The following is a 9807-nucleotide window of genomic DNA, read 5'->3' on the forward strand; positions in this document are numbered from 1 at the left end:
ACAGGAAATATGTCACAAGACAATCATCGTGGTACAAGTGTGGAGAATCTTTTTAAACCACACTTAAACGCAAAATATACACTGCACTTAGAATCTGTATGACGTACAGATAGATTAGTTTAATTTTCATGTTTTTTAATATTTTATGATTCCTATCTTCTTCTTCCCTAGTTTCCTCTATGGACAGCTGCCACTGGTGAAACGCTGGTTACGGTAATACTAACAACAGAACAAGGATTATAGCGGTTCTCCAGGACCAGGGTTCACTACCCCTGATTTATAGTCTCCAATCTGGGCCAGCATGGACCGGGCTGGGTGGCGTCGGTGTGGGTGTGGGTCCCACACCGGTAAGGTTTGTTCACACCATCGACATATAAATATTGGGCAATGGGTTTCCATAGACTCCAACAATAAGTTTTTGGTCTAAAATGGGAGGTGGCCACCACCGCCATTTTGACCGTGTCACAGGTTCCGTCAAGCCCAGACAATTCCACAAAAGGAAAGAGAGGTGGAGCTGAGGGTGGGGCTGTAAGGCTGGGATCAACTGACGACACCAGGTCGAACTAGCTACAAGCTAACCTGAAGCTAACCCAAAGCTAACGCGGAGGTGGGAGCTAAGCTAACGGAGGTAGCAACCTAGCTACAACCGGCGTTAACAGTGCACAACACCAGAGCTTCTGAGTCAGAGATACGCCGGGCTGACCGCTGGGGAGAACCGGGTGGGAAACAGAAGTCTCCCGAGAGCTCCGATAGTCAGAACCCAGCTCCACCAACATGTTATATTTCAACCCATTTTCTAAAGTGCAGCATTATGTTAAATGCACTGGGTTTTACCCTATTACATTTAAATTTCATGGTTAAACAGTACATGTTAAAATCTAAGCTCAGCTCGGCAGTGACCTAAAATACATAAATATAATTTTACTTACCGAAAAAAATGAAGTGGAGACTCCTTGGACGCTCTATTACTGCAATTAATGCCACAGCAAGTCATTTTGTCCAACAATTGCACAAATAATATCCAAACAAGAACACACAAACACAGAGACTCAAAATCCCGGAGCAGTTTCCAAACCAGACCGAGGCTCTACTGAGGCCTTTCCCCGGAGCTAGCCCTGTGGTCACGTGGGTCTGATGCTCATTAATTATACAGAATTTTAGGCTTTTAATACACTTAAACAGAAGAGTGAGGAAAAAATTCACCCCCTCAGAGTTGTCATGAGTGTAAACTAGATCATTTAAACCAAAAACATGTTTTGGAACCAGGCTGTAAACATGTTCATTTCTGCTGTGAAATAGGTATTTTTAACATGGGAGTCAATGAGCCCCCAGCGGATGAGGGTGGAACTGCATTTTTTGGCACTTCCGGGATTGCTTCAATTTTTGAGACGCATTGTGGGGGCTTGGTTCACACACACTTCTCAGGAAGGGGAAAATCTAAGAGCATGTGGGTGAGGCGATAGACGTGCAGAAAAGATTGTGGACTGTGCGTACGTGCGTGTGTGTGTGTGTGTGTGTGTGTGTGTGTGTGTGTGTGTGTGTGTGTGTGTGTGTGTGTGTGTGTGTGTGTGTGTGTGTGTGTGTGTGTGTGTGTGTGTGTGTGTGTGTGTGTGTGCTCCTCACAGCAGTAAGAAGTGGAGACAGAGGGCTGCTGCAGCTTCAGTCAGAGTCAACGTTTACTTCTCAGTATCCAGAATGATGAGTCGAGCATGCTGGAAGCTCCCGCTGGTTGATTCTGTCCGCCAATTGGAAGCTCCCTCCAATGGTATACGAGTATTTGAGCCAATCAGTTGGCAGTGGGTGTGTTGAACTTGTTCAGACCGAAGCAGACCGCCTTGGTGTGTGGGCCAAACAACTGACCGGTTGAGCATGGGAAAATACAAGTCCACCTAGATGTGAGCACTTTTTAAAGCTACCCAGTCCGCTCCGTGCTGGCCCAGGTGTAGAAGCGCCACAATGTACCTAAGATGCATGTTCATGGTCTTTGGGAAGAAGCTGGCATGCTTGGAGAAAACCCATGCATGCCAGGTGAGGAACTAGACAAGTTGTATCATCTCCTTTTAAAGCATTTTAAAGTATTTTTTTATGTATCATCCACAAATCATAGCACATTTCTTTGTGGGGGGCAGCAGTAGCTCAACAGGTTGAGCGGGTTGTCCAGTAATCGGAAGGTTGCAGGTTCGATCCTGGCTCTGACCAGAGAATTCTGCTGTTGTGTCCTTGAGCAAGACACTTAACCCACCTTGCCTGCTGGTGGTGGTCGGAGGGACCGGTGGTGCCTGTGCTCGGCAGCCTCGCCTCTGTCAGTGCGCCCCAGGGCAGCTGTGGCTACATCGTAGCTCATCACCACCAGTATGTGAATGTGTGTGTGAATGGATGAATGATACACTGTAGTGTAAAGAGCTTTGGAGTCCTTACTCTGAGACGCGCTATACAAGTGCGGATCATTTATCATTAATTGCAATGACAATATAGGTGAATTGAATAGAGAATGTGCTAACTCCATGCAGGTGGGAATTGAACCTGTGAACCTTGCTGTTATGCAACAATGCTGCCAGCTGCTGCAACATGCAGCCCTGATCAGCAAGCAATCAAGTCTCATTTGGGCTGAATGATGCTAGAAAGCCACACATCACAGATTCTCCTAATTCATATATTTAAAATTCCCTTAAAAGATAGAAGTAGACATTTAATGACCAAACCTGTTTCATCAAAGCAAGTCAAACTCTGTGAGAGGAGTGCTTACAAAAGCACTCCTGTTATCCATGATTCCAAGGTTGGGAATCAGAGATAACAGGTCCAAGAGGGAAGCCTGGTTACCCTTCTTTCCAGCAACACTGTCTGGCTTCTCCCGGGGGGTTTCAAGACATTTCCAGAGGATGTAAAAAAAACCTGCAGTGTTCTGGATCTGCCTCCAGTTCCCCCATGACTGGGACTTCTCTGAAGAATACCCCGAGGGAGACAACCAGAACGATGACTCTCATTGCTGAGGAGCAGCAGCTCTGCTCTGGGTTCCCAGTGGATGATGGAGCTCACAGCATGTTTATAGAGTTTTCGAGAGATAACATTTAGTGTGATTTAGTCAACTCCCTTAACCCTCTTTAAACCATGTTGTGTTTACTTGTGTTACATCTGAGCACCAAGAACACGGCAACAATCCACGTAGTTAATGAGACAATCCATGTCGTTGCCTAAAATGAGCCAACCAGTTTCCCTGAGCTCTACGTGGTTTTCCACAAGATTTCCGTTCAACACTGAAAATACTTGATATTTCCTGACCTCACTAGCGTCGACGCCTTTGATGTGTTTTTTCAGAAACTGCGTGAAACACAGTAAGAGTGTAAGACTGCAATGCACACACACACACACACACACACACATGCAGTGGGGGGGTGTGTTTGTGGACATGTTATCAACAAGGACACACAGGGTTACAGTAAGTGGAGCCTGGCAGCAGCATCCAGACAGACCTTATCATTTCTGTTACAATCCGCTGTGACAGCTCTTTATAGTGGAAACTATTCCTAGACCTGGTGGGTCCATTGTTATGGTCCAAGTGAAGTGGAGCCCAAAGAGCCCCACATGACACCCGTGGTCAGTAAACGTGGGCTGACTCCAACTCCTACACCCATCTACATTAGAGATCAGCCTTGGTCTGGCGCTGCCGACTGCTGACTTCCAGACTTAAATCAGCTGATTGTTCTTGTTCTTTCTTTTTAAGCTTTCTTGTTAACATGATGACAAACAAGACAAAAGGAAAACAAACAAAACAAGCAGTCATTTGACTCTTGGACGGTTGATTATCAACCTCAAGTAGACTGATATGAACTCAAAATGCTTGAATAAAAGAGGCATCAAACTTAGCGTATTGAGAATTTTATACATCTCGATGTAATACTGCATGTTGAAAACAAGTGTTTTAAAAATAAAAACATACAGATTAAAGTCATCAAGGTAATAAAAATGCATCCAACTCTAGGCCAGTACGAGTCTGCACACCTGAGCAGTTAAAGTCCCATCAGTGATCACACACTGGTGAAATTCATCTCTGCTCCGTGGGGAGCGGTGGGCTCCAGCTGTGGCCGCGCTCGGGAACTATTTGGTGGTTTACACAGACGTTAGTTCTCTGACCTTCTCATCTGATTGATCTCTTTCTGGCTGTTTTCTACGGATTTTCTCTGTCATCTACCTGCAGGGAGGTCTGATTTTTGTCACCAAAACAGAGCATAAAGCATAAATCACTTCCTTGTGAGAAGATGCCATTGTCTTTGATTTTTATTTTATTTTATTTTATTCTTTTTACTGTGCTGTTTGGAAAAACCTGATGAGCCTTTGGTCTCAGGAAAAGGACTTATTGGCATGAATGAAAATAACGATGTTCTGACCTTTCATTAAATTGATGTAGTATTTCTTGTCAGTCTTGAAAAATTTGTGAAATTCAAATGAAATCAAAAAGCCAATAAAGAAAAACAAGATTTCTCAGTGGAAATCCTGTTTTCACAGACCAGGTACACGCCTTGCTTCCAGCTTTTGCCCTTTGTAGACACACACCAGTCTCAGTCCTGCAGCTGCTTCTGCACATTATGCTCCACACACACACCCCTGGGTCAAAAAGCATCCACAAATGCAGCCACTCTCTCAGTATTATCATTCAGCATCTTGAACAGAATACATAATGGAAGTCACAGCTCTTAAAAAGCCCAACCTGCTGATGACAGAAAGGGTTTCCTCATGCATCGCTAAAACTTCGTTAATGTGCATTCAGTATGCATTGAATCGCCCTGAACTGAACACTAATGTTTCCACATCACTACAGACATCACACGGTGATGCATCTCTCATTCATGGAGCACACCTGAAGGCTGGTGAAAGCAGAGAGGCTGGAGCATCACTGCAGCAGATGTGGTGCTAATTAATGGTGTTTGTTTTATTTAGAGTGTTTACCCAAATATTGGTCACATTTATTACCAACATCCTGCATAATACTAGACGCACAAGGGACTGGGGGCCCACATGTTGTTCTGCAACTTGCGTGGTGCTGTCCAACGAGGACTAATTAGAACCAGAACCGCTTGTGGACAATTAACTCCCCTAACAATTACATTCTATTAAACCTTTTACACTTTCTTCTCTGCCCGCACATAGGTCAGTGGCATTTAACATACAGGGCAAAACGATTGGATAGTCATTGTCAGGCTTTAATGAATTTTATTATTCCCTGTTTGACGTCCAGCTAAAGCCCACAGAATGGATGTGGTCCGGTTTCTGCACAGCTTCTGCATGAATCTAAAATCAGTTCAGTCACACTGGCGCTGTGGGATTCAGATCCAGATGCAGAACTCTAGGAAGTTTCCGCATGGAGATTTTTTTTCCAGATGCAGCATATTATGAAGTTAAAGAAATAAACTAAACTAGACAGGAAGTGAGACGTGATCCAGCGAGTTGCATCTGCTGTGTTTCAAAATGAAGCTGGTGTTGCATCATTTTGCTGGTTTTTGTTTTATTATTGATGATCGAGAGACATCAGTTCACAGTGCATGGTAGGCCACATCATTTTTACATGTATATTGACAAAAGTACTGAGTCAAAGTTCTGATCATGGGAGCAGATATCCGGAAATGTTCAGCACATGGACCTCAGTCAGTGAATGGTTGTCTGTCCAGAAACCCAACTGCTTCCGTACCGCACTGTGTGTGTGTGTTTGTGTGTGTGTGTGTGTGTGTGTGTGTGTGTGTGTGTGTGTGTGTGTGTGTGTGTGTGTGTGTGTGTGTGTGTGTGTGTGTGTGTGTGTGTGTGTGAGTTTTTGCAGATTTTGTAAAAACATTATGAAGCTTAAAGGTGTGGTTTACTCTTCTAATCAGGACATTTGCAGTGGTCTCTAGTAGTAATGAATGCCTTGTAAGTTGTATTTAAGGGGGTCATATTTCCTGATATTTGGACATCTCTCCCCTGATTGGATGACAGTAAAGCCTGATTCATGCTTCTCCATCAGCTGAGGGGAGACACACAGGCACGGACGGAGATGTTTAGCCCGCAGACCTCCGTCTCCTGGAGAGTGTTGCAAAGCAATTCCCCGCCAGGACACCAGAGGGCATAGCGCTGTTCGGTGGTATCCTGTCATGTATCCGGTCCAAGATAGTGTGTTTATATTGTGTTTTTGTATATAAGAGACTTTTTAACACAGACAAGTTTGTCTCTCCTTCTCCTCCACCTCTTCATGCGCTTGCCACCTCTAAACCCCACATTTCCTGTCATTTCCATCCACAAATAGAACGCGTGCTGCGTATCTTTTCACTCCTCCAGTCACGGGGGAATTGAAACTGGTCCATATTTTTTGTTTTTTCGCGGGGTATTCTTCAAGCTTCTCCGTGTCTGCCGCTAGTTATTCTCGGCTCTCGTTATGTTTTTGAGGGCGCAAGGACGGATAATGGCGTTGCGTGTCTCCGCACTGACGCAGAAGCATGAGTCAGGCTTAAGACGCCCTGACCACTAACTCTGTTTTCTCTGCAGCATTAAAGGTTTCATCTCCACAAATAAAGCCTGATTCATACCTCTCCGTCAGTGCGGATTGTTAAAAAAGTCAGAAAATGTTTTAAAAAAATTTATCCGTGACTGAAGGAGTAGAAAATACGGAGCAAACGTGGACAGAAACAACAGTAAAAGTGGGTTTAGAGGTGACGACCGCATGAAGAAGTGGAGGAGAATGAAGGACAATTGTGTCCGTGTTATAAAGTCTCTGAAATATATCAACACATTAGTAAATACACTATCGTGGACCAGATACATGAGTGTTACAGTGGCAGAATACCACAGAACAGTGCTACGCCCCCTGTTGTCCTGGCGGGGGAATGCTTTGCAACACTACGCTGCCTGCGCAGAAGTTCGAATGTGAAAACCTTTCAGACACTCTGTGTGTGTCTCTCCATTGCGGAGCTCATAAAAATCAGGCTTAACACAAGCCTGGAGGAGCGTCTGCTGTGCGGTAGAGTTGCTAATGGTTAGCTATGGCCGAGATGTTCTCTGCTGTTTCCTGGACGCTAAACCAACAACAGCCTTCCCTTTCTTGAGTCCTGATGGGTGAGTCTATGAAGGTAAGTGACAGTCTGACGTTAGATCTGTGAGCCTTTTCTAATCCTAGAGTTTCACCGTTTATTTTCTATCAGCAGCTAAAACAGCAGATAGGAGTAGGAGACTATTTTCATGTTCAGCCTGCATGAAAAACTCAGTAACAGATTATAATCAGAAATAATCATTAACATGTTTATTCAGCGAAGCAACCCTAAACCAACTTCAGTATTAAAGCTACATTTAAACGTTGCTTGTGCTTTATTTTACTCCTTTTCACACAGATGTGATCTTTACCTGAACTTGCTGGAATAAACAAACAAACCAGTTCGGTATAAACTATAAATCAAGGTAAACTGGGATGAAAGAAACATTTTGCAGTTTAAACACTTTTATTTCTGAGCTGGTTCATTGGACTAAACACGGGTTTTGGGTGAAATTCTCCAAGTAAAGGATCGATAAAACAGACTATTACAACAGAGCGATAAGGGACCCGAACTGTTGTTGCTGGGTTTTAAAAAGCTTTCCTGAAATATTATCAACAACACATCACATCAAGCTGCTGACAGGTCAGAAAAATCTCCTAATGCAAGCGAGCAAAGTGTCAAATATAGCTAATAATTACAACAACAACAACAACAATAATAATAATAATAATAATAATAATAATTACCGGTGACGGACCAGAACTCCGCTGATCGTGTCCGGCAGCGCAGCTCATCATCTGAGCGGTTATTCCCTCCCAGATCGTAGCTGTAATCCAACTTTCACTTCAGATTATTTCCTAAACCGCAGCGGAACTTCTGCGCCCCGCTATCAGTCTGGGTCCTACAGCAGGAATGAGAGGAAAAGAAACGCGCGCGCACATGTGTGTGTCGGCACTGTGACTCTGAAAGTGTGTGAGCGCGAGCCGCTCCGCTCCTTGAAATCATGTGACGTCACTGGACGAAAGGAAGGTGTGTGTGTGTGTGTGTGTGTGTGTGTGTGTGTGTGTGTGTGTGTGTGTGTGTGTGTGTGTGTGTGTGTGTGTGTGTGTGTGTGTGTGTGTGTGTGTTGTTAAAAGTACTAAGAGAGGCGTTCACCTCATTTCTCATTGACAGAACCATTTGGAGGCAAACATCAGAGAGCTCATGTTGAGGTCTCTAAACAGTTTTACTGGATAAACGGATTATTGTGCATAAATATGGAAGCATGAGATCCTCCTTTATCAACAAGGTTTGTGCAGAAAATTATTACAATCAGTCAAATGTGAGGCTGATGGGAATGGGCGAAGAAAAAAATAAATAATTAGTTGATGAAATTTTCCTTTTAGCTGCATAACATAGAGGTCACCACATTGTTAATAAATGCTAAACATCGACACAAGATGACGCTTTATTAAAAGCTTTGGAAATCCTCTGAGTTTATACAGCTGAAGAGAGATTGGTGCAGAACTTCTAATATGAAACCTTTGCAGCTACAGAAAGAATTTCTGAGTCATTTCAAACTTTTACAGCATTCATAGATTCTCACAGCTCAAACACAGAAACGTAAAGACTCCTCTGTGAATTTTAAAAACCTTGACGGCATTCAGTGTGCTCCAGTTCTCTGTGGGACATTCATCTCCCCTCGCTCCATGAAACTGTCCCCAAACTGATTGATTAATCTTTGGCGTGGAATGAACACCCCCAGCATGAACAGATTATTTCAGCTTGGCATTTCAGCAGCAATCACATCAAATTTCACCCTTTGTTGCATTAAATAATGCCCCCCCACCATAAAAAAAAGAAATGCTGAGCAAATGAACAAGTTCTGTTCGGTTTGGTAAACTGCATGGCCTTGTCCCAGAAACGGCCGTTTTGCACAACTTCAGCTGAGAGGACATCAGAGCCAGGAGGGGTGGGACAAGGGTCAGATTAGAGACGGTGACATTTGGAGAGCTGGGTCTATAGGAGCTCACACACACTTCTAAAATGTATAAAGAGCCAACAGAGAGCTGTCCCTCCTACAGCTGTTCAACGTCTAATTTGCTCTCAGAGTTCTGTGACAGACTCAGCTTTGGCACAGACATTTCCATGAAGAAGTGAATAAAATATGAATCTATGCAGTAAAGTGAACTGAACATCTCCTGAATAAATGTCCTCCTAACAACAGACTTTTGTTATTGCTGCAAAGGGACGTTCTTGCAAAACACACTATTGAACCAACTATTGAATGTGAACTTTGAACATAAAGAAGGTTCAAGAACCTTTTTTTGTGTCAATAAGTGCAGTGCAGATGAAGCTGTGGTCTGTTTAAGCCCTAAAACATCCATTTGGAGCCTCATTTTTAGAAGTTTACCCATTTAAAAGTAATTAATAGTCTCCTATATACTTCTAATACTGGTGACAAAAGCACCATAGGTTGCAAGTGGCCAGTGTCAGCAGGTCAAATAACTCCACGATCTTGTATTTTAAACAACGGCATGCTGCCGCAGCAGCTGTTGGTGAGCAGGGCGGCAGCTCCTGTGACTTCTGTCCACTTGGTGTGAAACAAAGTTATACAAGAATAACTCATGACTGATGTCGAAACTGCTCTGGGCTCTCTGGAAATGTAGCCACACACACTATTCTCTAATAGTACAGCAACATTACCTCTATATTACAATGCTGACACGCACCTAAATCAGGTGCAGCCCCTCCTTCACACACACACACACAAGCACGCACGCGCGCACGCACACACACATTTCCTTCTGTCCCCTGAGGCATAACATCGTCCACA

At 43.8% G+C, this 9807-nt stretch overlaps 1 protein-coding gene across 2 annotated transcripts in view; it reads right to left on the reverse strand.

Annotated features, from left to right (window-relative positions):
* gcgra (glucagon receptor a) overlaps positions 1–8816 on the reverse strand; it is a 61555-nt gene extending 52739 nt beyond the window's left edge. The window contains exon 1 of one of the 2 annotated variants that reach the window (XM_054740114.2): positions 7750–8816. The gene's annotated coding sequence lies outside the window, so the exon portion shown is untranslated. Of the gene's footprint in view, positions 1–7738 lie in introns of both variants that reach the window. The other variant, XM_015948417.3, reaches the window with a different exon arrangement.
* Between the last annotated feature and the right edge of the window lie 991 nt (positions 8817–9807).

The sequence above is a fragment of the Nothobranchius furzeri genome, chromosome 5 (assembly GCF_043380555.1).
Source record: "Nothobranchius furzeri strain GRZ-AD chromosome 5, NfurGRZ-RIMD1, whole genome shotgun sequence".
NCBI classification, from domain to species: Eukaryota; Metazoa; Chordata; class Actinopteri; order Cyprinodontiformes; family Nothobranchiidae; genus Nothobranchius; species Nothobranchius furzeri.